This window comes from Ornithodoros turicata, unplaced genomic scaffold (genome assembly GCF_037126465.1).
Source record: "Ornithodoros turicata isolate Travis unplaced genomic scaffold, ASM3712646v1 ctg00001066.1, whole genome shotgun sequence".
NCBI classification, from domain to species: Eukaryota; Metazoa; Arthropoda; class Arachnida; order Ixodida; family Argasidae; genus Ornithodoros; species Ornithodoros turicata.
Window position 1 is genome coordinate 269,262 of NW_026999456.1, and position 13,749 is coordinate 283,010.

General features: G+C 44.5%; 1 long non-coding RNA gene across 1 annotated transcript; it reads right to left on the reverse strand.

Annotated features, from left to right (window-relative positions):
• Positions 1–4: 4 nt before the first annotated feature.
• LOC135376238 (uncharacterized) lies at positions 5–1,747 on the reverse strand. The gene is made up of 2 exons (XR_010417592.1): positions 1,597–1,747; positions 5–89 (listed from the first exon to the last, which is right to left on the reverse strand). It is a non-coding gene; the product is annotated as an uncharacterized LOC135376238 (long non-coding RNA).
• Between the last annotated feature and the right edge of the window lie 12,002 nt (positions 1,748–13,749).

Below are 13,749 nucleotides of genomic sequence, written 5' to 3' on the forward strand. Positions count from 1 at the left end.
CCGCGGATCACGTGTCAGTCTTTGGACCCTGCACTGATGGTTTCCTGGTTCGTCGTCATGGGTTTTCCAAGGTCAGACCAATGTCCCTCCTGTAACGTGCCACGTGACTTACAAACTGCTCTGATGATCTGCCATCGTTAGAGATGACACGTGACGTCACAAGCGTTGCGGAAAGCGTGTTGTCTTAAATTCCATATAAGGCCATCTCCATGCTTTGTAATTACATACTTCCCTTGACGTTCCAAGGTGTATGTGGTAGAAAGCATGCTACGAAACGATGATTGGTGGACGGTCGAGGTTTCCTTTATTATAAGGGATACTACCAAAACTAACATAGTGGTTAGCATGATGGCTTCGCCACGCCGAGACCGGGAGGTGACACGGGTTCGAATCCTGTCACCGGCTGTGCTTTCCGAGGTCTTCCGTGGGTTTTCCGAAGACTCAGACGAATGTTCCCCACAGTTCCCCCTGAAGTCGGCCCAGGACGCACATTAACCCTCCTGTCCCCAACTCCTCCCCGCTGTCCTCTCTCCATTTGTTCACGTCTGTACGTCACTCACAGCCACAGTTGCTTCGCGGCGCTCACACGGAATTCAAATAACACTATATATGAAAGAGATAATAACAGTTGCGCTAAGTATTCGGGCAATAAAAGACGTTTATAAGGTCATGCCCAAAAACTGTGAAAGATAAACATAAACTGTCCATAATCTTTTAAATGCCCCCTCCCATGTCTAATATTATTGAGCTTTAATTCCTCCTAAAACAACCGCTCATAGCCATCTCGTTGATAGACACACCCTTCATGGAGGACATTACGTTTATATTTTTCACGAATGACCGTTAGAATTGTAATGTCATACACTTGACAAACTGCACAAATATAAAAATGTGTATTATAACACGCATTAATTAAGCTAGAAGGGAAAATGATTATATATTACGATATCTTATCCCGTATGTGAGCAACACTTACACACACTCACTGCACGGTGACTAAGGAAAAGACAAGGTTCGAGAGGGTACTTCACGTGATGCCTTCATGGGTTCGTATCGTCTTATCAGTTGTTTTTGCACCTGCAGACCACCCAAGGTGACCTTTCCTAGCGAGGACATCATTAAACTTACACTTTATATAACGAACTATGACAAACAGACGACAACAATTGTTCAGAAAGACACCACCATACACGAGAAGGGATGGCAAGTGAGATTGTTCCCCACTGCGGATGCAACAGATCGTGTTGAGATGATAAGGGGGATACTGATGAGCGAACTACGCAGATATTTAGGGAGTGTAACATTAATGACGAACATTCGAATTAACCGTAACACACCCGCCAAAAAAGGGGGAAAAGGCAGACGGCACAAATAGGTGCGAATTCTGAGCGACCATCGGTGAGAGTGGCGCTTTATATTAATCCAAGGAGAAACAAGGGCACGCTTCGGTGATCCTCGTGAAATTTAGTTAGCCAGACGCAGGGTACGTACAGTTTACAAACACTGTGAGAACAGGAAAAAAAATCGGGACTGCACAGTGAAACGCTACAACGCAGCATAAATAACAGTAAAAGATATACGCATTGGGGATCTCACCTCACTCTTGAGTTTCAGTGATGTTCACGTGAAGAGATGGAGCTCCATCGATCACCTGGCGGGGTCTGGAGGGACGCTTATGGGAAACCTGCTTATGTGGAAGGCAGATAAGGCGTTATCTTTCACCGCGCCTTTGTTTGTCGTGCGAGTAAGTGTCACCTCCTGGTGTGGGAATGTGGGTCTAGAGTAAGATTGAAGGAATAGAGTTACACCGCTATACTGCAAGCAGTATTTAAATGATAAATCGTGGCTTGAGTAGTAAAATAGTATGGTATAGTAGCATAGCATGGTTTGGTACATGATGCCTTTTAAGGAAATATAGTATAGAATGTGGTGAACTCACATTCATAGTCTATGCTTTGATTGATAGAGCAGAGATGACGTCATCGGGCATGATTGCTTTGGAGCGAGTATCTTAGTAAATGAAAGTGGTATAATGCGGAGGAAATTTAATAGAGGAGAGGATATTGTTGGCACTTTCTCCCAGAGTGAGGGCGAGATTCAACACAATCCCTTTTAAACTCTTTTTTTTTAATCTGTGCATTAAATTACGCTCCACTTCAAACCCCGGGAAGTTCAAACACGCCGTTAGGAACCATTTTCTACATATGACATAAACCGTGTTCTCTTTGACAGTTTGTTTCTCGGCTACAAATGCTTTGTTCCTGTTTGTTTGTTTGTTTTCTCACATGTATGAACTTTCTTTTATCATTTGATTTGTTGCATTTGAGATTTTGTGCATTTCATTCTGTGTCACCTTGTTTATTTTCTTTTTTGGCTACAAACAGCTTATTTTATAGGTATTAACTTTGGTATTTCCACAATAACACGTATTTTCATTTTCGTCTGCTGCTTAACCTCCACCTCCATCCTTTTTTTTTTCTGAAAAATCCTCACAAGACTCATGTAACATTGTTATATGCCCATGTTTCTTCCTGGGCTGTTCGACAGGGCTTGCCCTCTCAGCCCAGTTTTCTATGTACTTGTACCGTACCATTTCTAAGCAATAAAAAAAAAGACAGTACGTAATCTCTTTGGTACAATCCCTGCTATCTTCCCAGACTTTATGCACCTCTGTTCTATCCTTTCTGAACTATAGAAGGCAAATAGCTTTGCAGCTGCTCTGACGTTATAGGGAAGATTGGAGTGAGTCGGTGTGCTCTATTTGGCCGATAAAATCTCGAGACCATGCTCGCATAAGGCATAAGTCCGAAATAGACAGTAATGCGAAGGAGATTATAAATTTTAAAGTTAACGCTTCCCACACGTAGGTTATTCCTCTGTAGAATGCTCCAAAGGAGAACGCCCGAAATGGTGACGCCAGATTTGTCTGGTCTCGGTATAATTTGAGACGGAAATGTTCCTGAAATGAGGATGAAGTGATGGTATTCGACATAAATATGTTTGTAGAGTGGATATTAAAATAGAACTGCGTTAAAACCTCATCCGGGTATTTGCTTCTCCCTGCCGATGTCTACTTTAAGAGTGGAATAATACCAAAACCAGCTCCCGTGGCATAGTGGTTAGGATGATCACTTTGCTACGCCGAGACTGGGACGTGACACGGGTTCGAATCTTGTCACCGGCTCTGCTGTCTGATGTTTTCCCTGTGTTTTACGAAGACTTAACAGAAGAATGTCCCCCACAGTTCTCCCTGAAGTTGGCCCAGGATGCACATTAACCCACCTGTCCCCAACTCCTTCCTGCTGTCCTCTCTCCATTTGTTCACGTCTGTACGTCACTCATAGCCACAGTTGCCTCGCGGCGCTCACACGGAATTCAAATAAACACATATAAAAAAGATTATAACAATCGCGCTAAATCTTCCGGCAACAAAAGACGTTCATAAGGTCATCCCCCTAAACTGTAAAAGATCTCCTAAACTGTCCGTAATCTTTTAAGTGCCCCCCTCCCATGTCTGTAATATTCTTGAGCTTGAATTCCACCGCTCATAACAACCGCTTTAAAAACAACCGCTCGTAGACACAACCTTCACGTGGACATTACGTTTATATTCATGAATGACCGTTACAATTGTAGATGGGTAGAAATCCAGCGAACCGGTAGAGATGTAGGAAGGAAGTTGCCTCACGACAGAAGCCGCCGATATTTCGAACAGAGACTGTTCTTCTTCTGGGCACCGTCCTCATCATTGGCATGGTATTTAAAGGGATAGGTGTGACGTGTTTAAAGGTTCATGCGAATTGTGGGTCAACAGCCCGGAGGGAAGAAAGGATCCCTGCGGGCTTCTACGGCCGGAGTGAATGGCTGCTTTGTTAGGGTGTGGAGGGGATTATGTGAACGTAGTGATCTAGGCTACAGACCAGTTACAGAAAATGGAAGGTTCACGAACACGTGGACGAAACGGGACAACAGGCAAGAATTGGCAAGCATAGCGAAAGATAAGGAGGTTAGTGGTTACGTGGGGAAAATTCCAGAACAAGCAAAGTTTTTTTCTTCTTTTTTTAAAATAATATTTGTAATACAAAGTTGTGGCATGCAATAAAGAATGCAGAAAGCAGTGGCCATCCAGAACATAACAGATGATGGGGGTAAATGGGAAAAGCATATTTTATTTGTGAAGTGTTTCTAGGGTGCCTTGTGATTTGTTGATACCGGACGGGTGAAGAGCGTTGAACTTGTATATGAGATAGGACTCCCTATCACGTCTGTCACGTGTGGATCTAAACCCGGTTTCTAGAATATATAGTTTAATGTTGTCAAAATTGTGACCAGGAACGTTAAAGTGTTCGGCGACTGCTTTGGGGAGTTTGTTGGACGTGTCGGTTCTGTGTCCGGTAAGGCGGTTGTTCATTTGTTGGCCGGTTTCACCAATGTATTGCATAGAGCAGTCGCCGCATTCAATGCAGTATATGACATTGGAGCTTGTGCATGTGAATGCGTGGTTAACGGGGTGGGTGTAATTGCTCGCAGTGCTTTTGATGGAGTTAGCGTGTTGAACGTGCTTGCATGTTTTGCAGCGCGGGAGGTTGCAGGGCCGTGTTCCCGTGTACGGGGCGCTCGTTTTGCTGATTTTGGCATTGACCAAGGAGTCTGCTAGGTTTTTTGCGCGTCGGTATGTCACCTGTATGGGATGGGTGAATATATTGCTAAGTCGGTCACTGCTTTGGAGGAGGGGCTCGTGCTCTGTAGAATGGCTTTGATGTTTGGAAGTGCGTTGGAATATCTTGTTATGAAGCTTATTTGGCACGCGTCAGGATTTTTTCGGTTTTCCAGAACCTCGTTTCGATCTAGTGTGAGTGCCTTGCGACGGAATTCGGTTAGGAGGGAGTCTGGATAGTCCCTTTGGGCAAGTATACTGCAGAGTTCGTCAAGCTTCTCAGCGTAATCTGTGTCGTCTGAACAAATTCTGCGTAGTCTTACACTCTGCCCATTAGGAATTCCAACCTTACAGTGGCGCGGGTGGTGACTCTTGAAGTGAAGGTATTGTTGTTTGTCAGTTGGCTTTTTGTACAGGGTTGTGATGAGGTTGCCGTTGTCTAGTGATATTGTGGTGTCGAGGAAGTTAATTAAGTGAGTTGACTGTTGTGATGTGAACTTTATGGTGCTATGCGCGGTGTTCAGTAGATCTACGAACTTTTGAAATTCATGTTCCTCGTGTTCCCATATTATCAGTATATCATCGATGTATCGAAGGTACACAGTGGGTTTTAATGAGAGGGCGCTGAGAAATTCGTTACAATTGTAATATCTTATACATAAAAAAACTGCACAAATATAAAAATGTGTATCATAATTTGCATTAATTAAGCTAGAAGGGAAAAATATTATATATTACAAAGTCTTATACCCTATGTGAGCAACACTTACACACATTCACTGCACGGTGACTAAGAGAGATAAGGTTCGAGAGGGTACTTCACGTGATGCCTTCATGGGTTCTCATCGTCTTATCAGTTGTTTTTGTACCTGCGGACCACCTAAGGTGACTTTTCCTAGCGAGGACATCATTAAACTTACACTTTATTTAACGAACTATGAGAAAAAGCCGACAGCAATTGTTCAGAAAGACACCACCAGACACGAGAAGGAATGGCAAGTCAGATTGTTCCCCACTGCGGATGCTACACATCGCGTGAGACGATAAGAGGGCGGGCAATGCTGGGCAAACTACGCAGATATTTAGGGATAGTAACATCAATAAGGAACATTTGAATTAACCGTAACACGCCCACCGAAAAAGGAAAAAAAAAGTCAGACGACGCAAATAGGTGGGAATTCTGAGCGACCATCGGTGAGAGTGGCGATTTATATTAATCCGAGGAGAAGCAAGGGCACGCTCCGCGGTGATCCCTGGGGGTTTTAAGTAATCACCTTCCGGACGCAGCATACGTTATTTACTGTGACGATACAGATTAATACATTATGAGTCGCAGAGGAGTTGCAGGATCAGGGAAGATAAACGCAAGAAAATTCCGCTTCTAAAAATACGCTATAGAGTTGATAAAAAATAATTTACGAACCCTGTGAGAACATTAAAAAAATCGCAACTACACAGTGAAACGCTACAACGCAGCATAAATAATAGTGAAAAATATACGCATCGGGGACCTCACCTCACTCTGGATTTCTTTTAAGTATAGTAGTGTAGAAAGTGGTGATCTCACATTCATAGTCTATGCTTTATTTGAGAGAGCGGAGATGACGTCATCACATATAGTTGCTTTGGAGCGAGTATATTAGTAAATGAAGGTGGTATAATGCGGGTGAAATTTAATAGAGGAGAGGATATTGTTACCCTTTCCCCCACAGTGAGGGCGAGATTCCCTTTTAAGCCTTTTTCTTTAAATTTCGGGATTGAAGACATTACGTAATCTCTTTGGTACAATCCCTGTTGTCTTTCCAGACCTTATGCAACTCTGTTCTACCCTTCCTGGACTATAGAAGGCAAACAGCTTTGCAGCTCCTTTGGCGTTATAGGGAAGATTGGAATGAGTCGATGTGCTCGATTTGGCCGATGAAATATCGAGACGAATTTCGCATAAGGCACGAGTCCGAAATAGACGGTAATGCGAAGGAAATTATAAATTGTAAAGTTAACGCTACCCACACGAAAGTTATTCGTTTGTAGAATGCTCCAATGGAGAACGTTTCAAATGGTGACGCCATATTTGCCTTGTCTCTGTATTATTGACGACGGAAATGTTCGTGAAATGATGATGAAGTGATTCCATTCGAAGTAAATATGTTTGTAGAGTGGGTATTATAATGGAACCGCTTTAAAACATTCCGGGTATTTGCTTCTCCCTACAATATGTCTTCTGTAGTCCATCATTCGAGACAACTTCGAGAATATGACTGCAGAACAGATGTCTTCCTTCAACTGCACTATGTCACGGTGGAAGACTTTGTCAAAGAATGTTGTCTGTGAATCCAATAGCGCTTTTTTTTTCTTGATCAGGCATGTTATCGTACAACTAGACTTTGTTTACATGCATCCATTTATATCTGTATGCACGCATGTAATGCGCGTGTAAGATGTGTTTCCTTTTGTTTCGTAAATTCATTCCTCCCTGCTCTAAAGTCTTCGACGATGCAGATATATTAATAAACTAAACAGACATTCTAGCCAGTCCTACTGTCCTCTCTCTAGTTAAAACCGGTAAAACTGTGCAATCCTCCTAGTTGTCGCCGTCTGTTCCCCGTAATGGCAGCTGTTGTCTTAAAGAGTTGTCAGGAAATAATAGAAAAAATAACACGGCGGCTTCCAAAGTCTTTGATGCAATGATGGTGCTTATCTATTCTCAGAACCTGTTGGAAACGGCGTGTTTGATGGCCTCTTCGCTAGATAAGGTCTCCTCTTGGGTCCCGCCGGCACGAAAACAACTGATAAGGCGCTAAGAACGCACGAAGCCATGAAGAGCAATTCCACACGAGAGTGGTCTAATCGATGAATGTTTTATAAAAGACACCAACATTCAAAGTTCGCACAACGACGTGAAACAACGACGACAATAACAACAACAAGTAAACTAGAGTGAATGATAATATTGGGCCAAACTTAAGACTCAAAAAGCAAACTAATGGTGAGAAAGGATAAATAGGTAACTATAAACTATTTAGGACTACGCATTCATATTAGAGATGGGATGAACCAAGATGGTTCCCAATTCGAATCCAAAACCACGGAAAGTTCTCCGAATCATACGAAACTCGAATCTTTCCAATAATTTCTTTAAAAAAAGGTTTAAGAAACCAGGAAAAAACAATATACAGCAAATTGTTTCGAATCAGCATATGATACCTTTGTTTAATGAAAAACAAATTAAATGATTTTTGAATTTCAGGAGAAAATATAGCCATATTGTTATTCTTAAACTTAATTGCCCGTATTCACCATTCCAACTTAGCCACTGGATTAGTGACGTCTGATTTAAGTTGATCACGTGAGAACTTCGTCCGCCAATCACGAACAATCCTCCCCTCCAGTTGTTGCGGCCTGTTCGCCGTACAGGGCAACAGTTGTCTTTGGAGATGTCAGGGAATAATACAAACAAACGGCGGCTTCCGAAGTGTTCAATGCAATGCGGGTGGTTATCTATTCTCAGAACCTGTTGTGAACGCTATATTTCACGGCCTCTTGGCTAGATAAGGTCTCTTGTGCGCCGTCGGCACGAAAACGACTGATAAGGCGATAGGAACGCACGGAGCCTTCACTTGGAATTACACACTATGGATCGATATCGTGTGCCCTCAGTATGTGATTACATATGCATTCCGATATATTTGCCACAAAATTCCACCATTTTCTAATTCGCTATTTCACTATCCTCACCTATTTTTGCTGTCACGCAATTAAGAGTCAGAGGTTGCGAACCTACTCAGAAGTGGAACTGTTAGAATTGAAGTTAATGGAACAGAAATGTAACTAATTCATCGGCGATGTTGAAGCCCGTATAGTTATTTCGGCGTGTCGGTGCATTACACATACTACATATCGATAATGCGTAATAGAGACAGTGAACGTTAAGGTCGAGACAGGCACTCTGTTCCAGTAGGCTGATCTGAATAGATGCAACGAACACTTAAAGTGACTTCGACTACAGTCTTGTCTATAGCCGGACCCGTCAGGGTGTCATACTCCCTAGCAGGACGACGCTTTCATAAGACCACCAGCGCCACGGCTCGGCACCAGCGGGCGTAAGCAACCTGCACGAGAGGCACTTCGCTTGGCTCCATGTCCCCAGGATAGAGAACAAGAGCCGAAGCTGTTGCTAGGAAACCATAGTAACATTGCCACGTATCGTCTTTGGGGCGACACACGCAACAACAACAACAGGCACCGAGGCGTCGAACGACGGGCTGGGGCTCGCGACACGTCGCGTTGCATTGCAAGCGGTCCTCCTGGAAGCATCTGCCGCTTCCAGGAGGACTGGCCGGACGACAAGGCTTCCCAAGCACCACATTGTACAAAAAGTTGAGTGCAATAGGGGTGGACGGTACGTGTCTTATCAATGTTCCTTAGTTTCAAGAGTCTGTTCAAGGCCTTCCACCCCTAGGTGGTTCAAGGCCCACCCCTATTGTACTCAACTTTCAGTACATTGTACTGCCTGGGTTCTGTATTTCCTCCTCTCCACCGACGCGCGCTTTCTACAATGTTCACCGCTGTGCATAAAAGTTTGTGAGCTCCCAGTCGGAGCATTATTCTTTTACCTTAGTTCTGTCTAAAAGCTACCGCTCTCGCGTTAGCCAGCTAAGCAGCTAGAATAAAGCGTTCGCCGATTATTCGCCTTCTCGCTCGTCTGCTTTCATCCGTGACAATATATTACTGCGTGTTGGGCTGAAGTAATGAGGTGCTCGCAACGATGTTCCACTATGAGGACCAGCTATTGTGGCAAAGTAATTAGGGTGGCCGCTTTCAATGCCGAGACTGTGAGGTGAAACCGGTTCCAATCCCCGCACCTTCTCTGCTGTCTGATGTTTTCCCCCAAGGACGCATACCAACCACTCTGCCTCTCACTCCTTCCTGCTGTCCTCTCTCCATCTGTCCATGTCTGTACGCTTCTCATAGCCACAGTCGCTTCGCGGCGCAAACGAGGAATTTTCTTTAAAAAATTCCTCCGCGCGAAACGGATAGAAAGCAGCGCTGGACAGCTGACGATATACAAACTACCCCATAGCTTGGTCCGAATGCACGTGGAAACTGCAATACCGGGCACCAACATATATGAAGTGTGCAGTTTGAGGGATGCTAGCAGACGAGGAGAGAAGAAACCACACAGGACTGGCGTAATATACAGACTTAACAGTACTGAGTACTCGAATACCCGAGGCACTCCTACCATCTACGGACGACATTTTTCGTGTGCGCTGTGTACTAGCGAATCTTCAAAGACTGATACCTCGCCATGAGGAAGGAGGAACGTATGATATATCGTACGCGCCAAATCGACATTATCAATGATGAAAATTGGTCAATCGTAAATAAAAATCATTCACCCTGGTAAATGACAAAGTTACAAATCTCGCAACTTTCGAATCCTCTCTTTAAAAGCGTTTAAAAAGCCAGGAATAAAAAAAACTCTTCTACTGAAACCACGAAGGGAGTTCCCTGCCGGTTCGCTGGATTTCTACTAAACGAGGTTTATATTTTTGTAACCCGAAGAAGCGCAGTCTCGTGCACGAAAGTCATGTTTACCGTGCGTAAATAAATAAGTCATTCCTACCATATAAATATCACTTTCTGATTTTCTCGCCACCGGCACCTTGAAATCGTCTATTTTTTCTGCCTTCGTATCGTCTATGTTCTACTGAAAAGTCATTTGAAAGTATTTTGAAGCATTTTGAAGCATAACTTGATAACTTTGTTTAATAAAAAACAATTTAGGGGCAAGATATAGATATATAATTCTTCCTAAGTGTAACTTATCTAACACGTTGTTGATCGACTATGGGAAATACATAAACTTCGCCTTCTGATCCTGAGACCGCGGGTTCGAACCCGCCAACCGAGGCCGCCAGCAACTTGGTGGCAGAGTACATCTTGCTTAAGCACCCGTCTTCTGCTAGGGACGTTAATTAAATTGCAGTTAAATTGCAGTTGCACATGCATTTAAAGCACCTTGTAAAAGGAAAGAAGGTATTTAATTCCAATAAAATAACAGCTTGTACTGAATCGGTATGTGTGAAGGTGGGCGGCAACAGTGAGTAAACAAATGCATGTGAGAGTAACTTAAGGGGAGCATCGCATTCGTCGCGGTGGATTCCAGAACTGTATTGCCATTCTATTCCTCGTTCATCACAGACAATGGCGCCGAAAATCCGACGGGAATTGATGGAGCTCCTTCTCTACAATTTAATGTAATGAAATGGCAACAACAGATGACGGATACTGAGAGCATTCCTGAATACCCTTTCTGTAGACGTCACTTGGGCAAGGCGAATCGGTGAGCGTCCTTTGGCACGGACAAGGCCAATCAAGGAACGGCACAGAGAGCTTAGTAGTAGACGGAGAGGTCCTACAGCCAAGAGTTCTCTCGAATCCAAGAGAAGCCTATTTTAATTCAATTCTAAGCCAAAATCCAGTTCTAGGCCATCTGATTGGTCACTATTAGCTCCGCCCACTTCACGGATTGATTGCAGTCTGTCAACGAACGCAAGGAGCTTTGGACTCTGAGAGACTTCTCAGTTAATACTGTGCACTAAACGTATGTGATTTGTTCAAAACTTGTCTTAGTTGTTTTGAAATGCGGAATAACGAGCGAATAGACATGAAAACGATGAGAAGTCGATGGTAGTCAGGACCGGCCGAAAGGGGAGCCAAACTGACTCCTGATTTGCCGAATGGTACGCATCACCGTGCTTTTTCATTGGTTGCATGCCCAGCGTTGCCTGAATTATATCAAACTATGGGCTCTATGGGAAGCTGTGGGAGCCTGGTCTGGCTGTCGACGCGAGCGGACGCTCCATGGCTGCAGGGCAAAGGATGAGTCATTTAACGTAGTGGTTAAACCTTTTCCCCGACGTGTCCGGTCTTGGCACATTTTTGCCTAGCTGTGAGTTCGTTTTATGCGAACATGACCAGTGTATGCACTGCCCCATGTTTAGAGTTGATTTGCAGTGTCTTCTTGAATTTTTACCCGCACCTAGTACTTTTTCTGTGTTCCAAGCAAACCAGAATGAGCCCAAACACTGTAGTTAGGCCTGAGCGCCCCGATGGCTAGCTTCGCGCTCGTCCTTTTCCCTCGCAATGAGTAATATTTTGTACATGATCTCATACTTGTTCAACAGTGTCTTTCTTGTTGCCATGTTTATTCCCCTCCAGTATTTTGTTGCTCTGTCTCTCTCTTTCATGCGTATCGACATCGGTGGAGCCATCTGGTGTGATGCCTTGCAACTCTTTTGCCACAGGTCTGTCCCTGCAACCCTCGTGCACCGGGGTGATTTCTTCGAGATGGCGTCGTTGATTTTAAAATAAATTATTCCTCTGTGTCTGCTCTCTATCTTTTTAGTTATTATTTTTCTACAACCCGAGTTTTATAAACAAAATCTACGACAAGTGTTGCATTGAGTAAGATTATGCAATATTTAAAAATAAGCAAGTTTCCAGTAATTGGAAAAGTAAAAAGTGCAATACTTGTGGATTTTCTGTGCGAAACTTTGGTTCGATAATAGACCTCTCCTTGTTTGTAAACAAATGACGTCATAATGTTCGACACTGGCACCAATTTGATAGAGTTGAACTACGTTCAAAGATAGTGGCGAACAAGGTCGCGCACTAAAGCTTCGGTCTTGAGGGGATAACGATGGTCTCTGAAAGGGAAGCTACCTTCGGTCCTACTTTTCTTTCCATAAGAGGCAGGGAACATGTGCCCATTCGTGGAACCCAGCTCTCCCTTTCCGATCTGTTTCGGTTTCAGTCTGTCTACCAACGTCATGATGACGTTTATCGGGTAGAGGTTTATTATTACTGTAACTTCAGGGTTGATTTTGCGTTGCATGCTAACTGGTGCTCGCAGACAACGCTCTGACACAATTTCCAACAATAGTCACGACGCGGCCAACATACTCTACTTATCTCAATATGCGCAGTGCTGAGGCATCCGAGGAAACTGAAACGCGAGCACAAGCATAAGCCAGAAGCATGCAATGCGAACGCGTTCAAGGGAGATGTACGAGTAGTAGATGTAGTAGCGGATGCAGCAAAACACTTGAAGTCATGCACAATTTCGCGAAGTGGAACAAAGACAATGGGGGAAAGAGGTGAATCAACTATAACTAAGGCTGTGGTTCTTGTGATTCATACAGGGCAGGTGGTTTCTTTCATTTCACAGTGATGCTCCACTTCTTTCCACAGTAATGCCTTCGTGTTCGTGTCGTGTCCTGCTCTTTCACTCAGGTGGATGTCAAGTCGAGGAAAAGCGGGCACTACCAAGTGAAAGAGGATGGCCCGAGCCATCAGACGAGTGCTCGGTCGTATTTATTGCATCTTACTCAAGGCCCGTTTTGCCGAACGTCTGGGAGGAGGTGCCCGGGTTTACGCCGTGGCCGTACTAAAATTCCTGGTTTCTGAAGTGCTCCAGTAGGCGGGACACGCGGCTGCCTGAAATGAGACGAGGGTCATCCCCCATCACCGCCTCGGGCTCGATGTCCTCTGCTGGCAGTTTTTCGTTAACCTCTCCAGCGTCAACATATAAAGTCGTGGACAAGGTGGCACTACCAAGCGAAAGAGGACGACCCGGGTCATCAGACGAGCGCTCGGTCGTATTTTTCGCTTCATACCCAAGGCTCGTTTGCCGAACGTCTGGGAGGAGGTGCCCGGGTTTACGCCGTGGCCGTACTAAAATTCCTGGTTTCTGAAGTGCTCCAGTAGGCGGGACACGCGGCTGCCTGAAATGAGACGAGGGTCATCCCCCATCACCGCCTCGGGCTCGATGTCCTCTGCTGGCAGTTTTTCGTTAACCTCTCCAGCGTCAACATATAAAGTCGTGGACAAGGTGGCACTACCAAGCGAAAGAGGACGACCCGGGTCATCAGACGAGCGCTCGGTCGTATTTTTCGCTTCATACCCAAGGCTCGTTTGCCAAACGTCTGGGAGGAGGTGCCCGGGTTTACGCCGTGGCCGTACTAAAATTCCTGGTTTCTGAAGTGCTCCAGTAGGCGGGACACGCGGCTGCCTGAAATGAGACGAGG